Below are 8870 nucleotides of genomic sequence, written 5' to 3' on the forward strand. Positions count from 1 at the left end.
AGGGGGAATGTTCGCTGCCATGTCTGACCGGTGCTAACAACACTGAAGCTAACTAGCAAACTCACTCTAGCTAAATTTTACTCAAATAAACAATTGTTTGGTAAACCAGAAAAGGTTACTCTAATTTGCGGAAAGCATGGTTAGTAATCCCTCTTCTGACACCATGTTTGAATGTTAAATGACGAGACAGAGACATTCATGCGAGTAACCAGCCTTGTTCTGTACATCATGACACTTCCGGGTATCTCAAGCACCCCGGTATAAATACATGAGTTGCAGTAATGAACATTTACCAACAGATGGCATCACTGTGCCATCTTACACCCATAACAATATTGACCAAAGTTTTGCCTGGAGGGATGTCATACACTTCAGGCTGTGCATGACTGTGGTTATCGCCATGGCTGTAATGTCATCTTGTTTGTTATTCAACTGTGAGAGGTGTGGATGGGTGGGGCAGGTATAGTAGCTGCAGAAAGAGTATAAAACAGGGCTGCAGAGAGAAACCACACTACTACTGAAGACCAGAAGACATCATCCAGATAAACAGCAGTCAATCAGACAGCATCGTCCAACTGTAAGAGGTATGTTTGTTTTCACTGAGAATCTTCTTTGCAAAGGTGTATAAGAGTGGGCAGGTGTATACAAGTGGACAGGTAGGAATGGATGGAGAGGTGTAGGTGGACATGTGTATGTGTGTGTGTGTGTGTGTGTGTGTGTGTGTGTGTGTGTGTGTGTGTGTGTGTGTGTGTGTGTGTGTGTATGTGTGTGTGTTAACAAGTTGTGCTCTATGTGCTTTAGTAAAGGATGAAGATCCAGAGTATGCTACTGCTGTTCGCTCTAGTGGGTGTCCTGTTAGCAAGCTCCCTCAATGAAGATAACTCCGAGGAAGGTATGTCTTGTTTGTGAATGTGTACTACTTTACTGCCCGGGTTTAATCTGATATAATTTAGTAAAATGAAAAATCTTTCTTCCTCAGCTCTCCTGCAGGAGGATGATCTAAAAGGTGGAAAGGCTGACTTTTTGGCAAAGTTGGCTTCTCTGAAGACCAGCCCCTCTGAAGATGAAGCACCATGTGAGCTGTCTGTCTGTCTGTCTGTCTGTCTGTCTGTCTGTCTGTCTGTCTGTCTGTCTGTCTGTCTGTCTGTCTGTCTGTCTGTCTGTCTGTCTGTCTGTCTGTCTGTCTGTCTGTCTGTCTGTCTGTCTGTCTGTCTGTCTGTCTGTCTGTCTGTCTTTATCTTTCTGAGCAACAGTAAATTGTCAACGGGAGGTTAGCAGAGGGTGGTAGGGAAAGCGGAGGGAGTAACATGGCTAACTCCATCTCTACAGTTAATTAGCATCATGTTTCGTAGAGGCAAATTATTTTTTAAATGGTAGTCAAATACTGGTCTGATACTGGTCAAAAACCTGATAGAAAATAATTTTTAAGTTTAAAATCTAGTCACTTAAATTTCTGATATGTTGGAGTCATTTTCAAATGTTTAGCTTTTTAAAAAAGTATTTTCCATAAAGAATATTTAAAACTGTATTCCACAGTGTTTGGCAAGCTTCGGAACGTAGCCAAGGATCTTATTGGATGAGAAGTGACCAGAATGGGGATGCCAAGGATCCTTTTCAGTCTCCATATGGAATCAGCTATCACCTCTGAAGTCATCACTAACAACACCTCAATGAATCATTCCAACATCCATCCATCAATGAATGTCAAGAAAACAAACAGTAATACAGTTAATTGGTACTTTGGTACTGAGAAAAACTCATCAACATTCTGAAGAATATATGTTTTATCCATGAACATGTTCTTTATGTCCTGACACATGATAGATGATTGGTCAAGTTAGTGGATAAATATTGTATGGTTGTATGGTTGACGTGTTACATTGTGATCCTCCAATAAACTATCAAGCATAAGACACGTTTGGTCGTTTTTTATTAATCTTACATGTTTAGCAGTGTTTCAATTACATCATACATGTTTCATAATATTGTTTTATTGCGTGTTTCTATTCAGTGTGAACAATGTGAACTTGAGCATAATACAGATGCAGTGCATGCAGAGCAAATTACAACAGATTACACTGAGCAGTAATAGTAGTACACATATGCACACACACACACACACACTAGACGTACCGTCTTGAGAGTTAGCTTCATTGAGTGAGCTTGATAACAGCACTCCCAATAGAGTGAACAGCAGTAACATATCCTGGATCTTCTACTAAGCATTTGTCACTTATCTACACACATTACCCCTATAATGACAAAGTGAAAACATGTTTATAGTTATTTATGCTAATTTATTGAAAATGAAATACAGAAATATCTAATTTAGTTAAGTATTCACAACAAATGTTAGAATCACATCTGGCAGTGATTACAGAGTCTTTCTGGATGTGTCTCTAAGAACTTGCACACCTGGATTGTACAATATTTGCCCATTATATTATTTTCTTAATTCTTCAAGCTCTGCCAAATTGGTTGTTGATCATTGCTAGACAACCATTTTCAAGTCTCGCTATAGATTTTCAAGCAGATTTAAGTCAAAACTGTATCTCGGCCACTCAGGAATATTCATTGTCTTCTTGGTAAGCATCTCCAGTGTAGATTTGGCCTGGTGTATGATGTTATTTAGCCATGTCTGCTTTTCTTTCTACCCATGTACCAATAGGTGCCCTTCTTTGCGAGGCATTGGAAAACATCCCTGGTCTCTGTGGATGAATCTGTGTTTTAAATTCACTGCTCGACTGAGGGACCTTATAGATAATTGTATGTACGGGGTAAAGAGATGAGGTAGTCATGTAAGAATCTATTATTACACACAGAGTGAGTCCATGCAACTTATTTTGTGACTTATTAAGGACATTTTCACTCCTGAACTGATTTAGGCTTGTCATAACAAAGGGGCTGAATACTTATAGACTCAAGACATTTCAGTTGTTTATTTTTAATTAATTTGTGATTTTTTTGGAGAAAAAAAACATATTTCCACTTGGACATTATGGGGAATTGTGTGTTCGCCAGTGACTAATCTCAATTTAATCCATTTTAATTTCAGGTTGTAACACAATAACATTTGGAAAAAGTCAAGGGGTGTGAATATTTTCTGAAGGCACTGTAAATGTTTTGTTCTAGAGTTTGTGAAGCAGCTGATAATACTGTCCACTGCTGATGCTGGGACTTCAGATATTCTGAATATTGATTTGTTATTTTCCATAGGAGTGAGAGTTGTGGTCTTGTTTGAAAATCCTTGAGACAGTTCCCTGACAGTCTACAAGGACATTTTTAATAGTGGTGGATATAAAATTACAGTCTTGAGTTAGAATCCCATTAACTTTTAATTTGGGGTGGTTTTTGGACTTTTCAGCTTCTCTCCTTGTTAGTTTGTTGAGGTTTTCCCAAATCAAAAATCGGACAACATTTTCAATAACAAAATTAGGTCTACCAAACAAAAACCTGATAGAAAAATAATTTATTAGAATGCTGTAAGTACAGGAAAAGTTGGCTCAGTGGGAAATCAATATCCTACAAGTCAATGACAACTGTGTTGAATTTGGACTTTGTGACAGCACCTACAGACACTATTTCCTGGGTGGAAATTTAAAGGGGCAATCAGCAGTTGCTATATAAATGTTTGACTCATTAATTAATGATATGTACACATTGATTCTTGCCTCATGCCACTGTTGTAACAAATACAAAATATAAGCTTGATTTAATCCAATGTTTGGAAAAGAAGTACATGTAAACAAACACTATATAGCCTCAAAATATTGCTTCAACTATAATTTTAATATAACGTATGGTCAGTCCTCGCATCCATAGCTCTGTCTATGATTTTGAGAGTGGTTACATTTCTACAGACTGTTGTCTCTGCTTCCACATGACAAGCAGTGACAATGCACCAAGTCTTGAACCAACAGGACCCTGAACAGCTTCTACCCCCAAGTCATAAGACTACTAAATAGCTAGTTAAAAAGTTAACCAAATAGCTAACTGGACTATCTGCATTGAACCTTTTGGCACTAACTTTTTTCACTCATCACATATGTTGCTGCTACTGTTGATTATTTGTCACATTATTCCTAGTTATATTTTTTCCCAAGATGGCGTAGCAGTCAGACGTCTTTGTCTTTGTCTTGTCGTGTCCTGAGTATATATCTTTTTTCTCTGTATATATTTTGTTATTTTGTTATATTTTTAACCTCAATTTCTACATACTCTCCGGCAACCCACCTCACCCATTGTGGTATGAATCTGCTATTTTCTATACTTTAGAACCGGAACCCCCAACAGAAGCTAGCCAGCTAACTAGCTACTAGCTAGTAGTCGGTTAGCCACTGCTAGCGGTCATCAGCTAAGCTCAGCCCGGATAACTCCTGCCAGTCTGCACAGCGCTATTCAACCCATAGCATATTGGACTGCTTCCTCTCTACCACATCTCCACATCTCCGGATTCCTACCTCAAGCTCTGAACCTTTTCACCTGGATCATCGCAGCTAGCTAGCTGCTATCCGAGTGGCTACTCCTGGCTAATGTCTCTGTCCTGAAACAAGCAGTAGTTAGCCTGGAGCTAGCCTCGTGTCAGGCCCATCTCCCGGCTAGCTGAAGAGGTTCATTAGCCACTCCTTGGGCTACAATACCTTTTTTGCCATTTGGCCTGGACCCTTTAACTGCCAACACGGAGCCCCGCCGATCCATCACGACTGGTCTACCGACGTAATCCACCCGAGGAGGTTTCATCAGGCTCCTCCGTCGTTACATCCCCTGAAGGCCTGTCTGCTAGCATGCTAGATGCGGCCCGCTACCGGATCATCGCAGCTAGCTAGCTGCTATCCGAGTGGCTACTCCTGGCTAACAACCCTGTCCTGAAGCAAGCACCAGTTAGCCTGGAGCTAGCCCAGAGCTAGGCCCACCTTCCGGCTAGCTGAAGAGGTCCATCAGCCAATTTCTTGGGCTACAATACCTAGTTTGCCAATTGGCCTGGACCCTTTTTCTGCCTACACGGAGCCCTGCTGATCCATCATGACTCGTCTGCGGACGTAACCGTCTGAGGGGCCTCAACTGACTCTTCCATTGCGACGCCCCCCTAAGGCCCTTCTTCTAGCCTGCTAGGCCTGGACTGCTAGCTATCTGAATCGGCATGTCTCCAGCTCGCCGAGCTACTCACTGGACCCTATGATCACTCGGCTATGCATGCCTCTCCCTAATTTCAATATGCCTTGTCCATTGCTGTTTTGGTTAGTAATTATTGTCCTATTTCACTGTAGAGCCTCCAGCTCTGCTCAAGATGCCTTAGCTAGCACTTTTGTTCCACCTCCTACACATGCGATCACCTCACCTGGTTAAAATGGTGTCTCTAGAGACAAAACCTCTCTCATCGTCACTCAGTGCCTAGGTTAACATCCAACATTTTCACATCCTACCATCTGTACATTACGCCTTGAATCTATTCTTCCACGCCCAGAAACCTGCTCCTTTTACTCTCTGTTCCCGAACGCACTAGACGACCAGTTCTTATAGCCTTTAGCCGTACCCTTATCCTACTCTTCCTCTGTTCCTCCGGAGATGTAGAGGTTAACTTCTTATGGCTGCAGGGGCAGTATTGAGTAACTTGGATGAAAGGTGCCCATTTCAAACGGCATCGTACTCAATTCTTGCTCGTACAATATGCATATTATTATTACTATTGGATAGAAAACACTCTCAAGTTTCTAAAACCGTTTGAATTATATCTGTGAGTAAAACAGAACTCATTTTGCAGCAAACTTCCTGTCAGAAAGTGAAAAATCTGAAATCGAGGCTCTGTTCCAGGGCCTACCTAATCTTTTGCTTGAAATCTATTAGTATACATGCACTTCCACTAGATGTCAATAGGCTGTGAGAGGTGAAATGGGGTCTCTAGCTCTTTCTATGGTCAAAAGAGAGCGCTTGGAATGACAGGACCCCAATTTCCTTTGTTCAGGAAGACACGGAAAGGACTTCCGCATTGGCTTCTGAAAAGCTGTTGTTATAGACGGCTAATAGCCTTTGATTTTATTTGATAAATGTGACAATATCATCGTAAAGTATGTTTTTTCAATATAGTTTAACCTGTTCGGGCTGCAGGGGCAGTATTGAGTAGCTCTGATAAAAGGTGCCCATTTCAAACGGCCTCGTACTCAATTTTTGCTCGTACAATATGCATATTATTATTACTATTGGATAGAAAACACTCTCTAGTTTCTAAAACCGTTTGAATTATATCTGTGAGTAAAACAGAACTCATTTGGTAGCAAACTTCCTGACCAGGAAGTGGAAAGTCTGAAAACGATGCTCTGTTCTAGGGCCTGCCTATAAATGGGCATGTTACGTATTAGTATACGTGCACGTCATACACCTTCCACTAGATGTCAAGAGGCAGTGAGAGAAGAAATGGAGTGTTGATCTTGGTCTGAGGTGGAATGAATCCTCTTGGCATGACGTGTCACCCATTTCCTGTTTTCTGGAAAGCGTGAGGATGGACCTGGAATTGCCTTCTGAAAAGCTGTCGTTATAGGCGACTATTATCTCCGGCTTTGATTTTATTTGATACATGTGACAATATCATCGTAAAGTATGTTTTTTCAATATAGTTTTATTAGATTATTGAAATTTATTCGGGACGTTAGGCGTGTTGCGTTGTGTGCCTTTGTTTAGGAAGGAGAGCTTCGCGCCACTTGGCGAGTGTGCTTGCTAATTCAAGAGGGAAAAAGGACGTTCTAAAACCAAACAACGATTGTTCCCGACAAAGGACCTCTTGTACAACATTCTGATGGAAGCTCATCAAAGTAGGACCCATTTTATGATGCTATTTCATATATCTGTCGAACTGTGTACTATTAGTTTTGCGCCCAGGTTTTGGGCACTCTCGCCATAACGTAAGCCTTATGTCGTAATGAAGTTATTTTTAGAATTCTAACACTGCGATTGGATTAAGAACTAGTGTATCTATCATTTCCTATACAACATGTATTTTTTTGTCATGTTTATAAATAGTTATTTGGTCAGAATATGTGAGTGTCAGATAAATATCCGGACGTTGTGGGAAAAAGATGCTACGTTAGCACAATGTATAACCACTGATTTCAGCTCTAAATATGCACATTTTCGAACAAAACATAAGTGTATGTATAACCTGATGTTATAGGACTGTCATCTGATGAAGCTTATCAAGGTTAGTCAAAAACTACATATCTTTTGCTGGTTTGTTACGATCGCTAACCTTTGCTGCTGGGAAATGGCTTGTGTTTCTGGCTATTGTGGTAAGCTAATATAATGCTATATTGTGTTTTCGCTGTAAAACACTTAAAGAATCGGAAATATTGGCTTGATTCACAAGATGCCTGTCTTTCATTTGCTGTACACCATGTATTTTTCAGAAATGTTTTATGATGAGTATTTAGGTATTTGACGTTGGTGTCTGTAATTGTTCTAGCTGCTTTGGTGCTATTTCCGATTGTAGCTGCAATGTAAAACTATGATTTATACTTCAAATATGGACATTTTTCGAACAAAACATAGATTTATTGTATAACTTGTTATAAGACTGTCATCTGATGAAGTTGTTTCTTGGTTAGTTTGGTTGGTTCTTGGTTAGTTGGGTTGGTTTTGTGCAAGCTACCTGTGCTGTGAAAAATGTCTGTGCTTTTTTGTATTTGGCTGTAAAACATTTTAAAAATCGGACATGTGGGCTGGATTCACAAGATGTGTATCTTTCATTTGCTGTATTGGACTTGTTAATGTGTGAAAGTTAAATATTTCTAAAAAATATCTTTTGAATTTCGCGCCCTGCACTTGGACGGGCTGTTGTCATATTGAGCCCGACACCGGCCTGCAGCCATAAAAGGTTAATCCAAGCCCTGCAGCGCCGAGCTCCGCTCCCATTCCCCAGACGCTCTCATTTGTTGACTTCTGTAACCGTAACAGCCTTGGTTTCATGCATGTTAACATCAGAAGCCTCCTCCCTAAGTTTGTTTAATTCACTGCTTTAGCACACTCTGCCAACCCAGATGTCCTAACCGTGTCTGAATCCTGGCTTAGGAAGGCCACCAAAACTCCTGAAATTTCCATCCCTAACTATAACATTTTCCGACAACATAGAACTGCCAAAGGGGGCGGAGTTGCAATCTACTGCAGAGATAGCCTGCAGAGTTCTGTCATACCATCCAGGTCTGTGCCCAAACAATTCAAGCTTCTACTTTTAAATATCCACCTTTCCACCTTTCCAGAAACAAGTCTCTCACCGTTGCCGAAGCGTCCCCCATTTCTCCTTCACCCAAATCCAGATAGCTAATGTTCTGAAAGAGCTGCAAAATCTGGACCCCTACAAATCAGCTGGGCTAGACAATCTGGACCCTCTCTTTCTATAATTATCCGCCGCAATTGTTGCAACCCCTATTACTAGCCTGTTCAACCTCTCTTTCGTATCATCTGAGATCTCCAAACATTGGAACGCTGCCGCGGTCATCCCCCTCTTCAAAGGGGAAGACACTCTAGACCCAAACTGTTACAAACCTATATCTATCCTACCCTGCCTTTCTGAGGTCTTCGAAAGCCAAGTTAACAAACAGATCACCGACCATTTCGAATACCACCGTACCTTCTCCGCTATGCAATATGGTTTCTGAGCTGGTCATGGGTGCACGACAGCCACGCTCAAGGTCCTAAACGATATCTTAACCGCCATCAATAAGAAACAATACTGTGCAGCCGTATTCATTGACCTGGCCAAGGCTTTCGACTCTGTCAATCACCACATCCTCATCGGCAGACTCGATAGCCTTGGTTTCTCAAATGATTGCCTCGCCTGGTTCACCAACTACTTCTCTGATAGAGTTCAGTGTGTCAAATCG

The 8870-nt window shown here is 41.1% G+C and overlaps 1 long non-coding RNA gene across 1 annotated transcript; it reads left to right on the forward strand.

The window, feature by feature from the left end:
• Positions 1 to 495: 495 nt before the first annotated feature.
• On the forward strand, positions 496 to 1084 carry LOC129834416 (uncharacterized). Its single transcript, XR_008756250.1, has 3 exons — positions 496 to 584; positions 802 to 892; positions 980 to 1084. It is a non-coding gene; the product is annotated as an uncharacterized LOC129834416 (long non-coding RNA).
• Positions 1085 to 8870: the final 7786 nt, after the last annotated feature.

Source organism: Salvelinus fontinalis, chromosome 3 (genome assembly GCF_029448725.1).
Source record: "Salvelinus fontinalis isolate EN_2023a chromosome 3, ASM2944872v1, whole genome shotgun sequence".
Taxonomy (NCBI): domain Eukaryota; kingdom Metazoa; phylum Chordata; class Actinopteri; order Salmoniformes; family Salmonidae; genus Salvelinus; species Salvelinus fontinalis.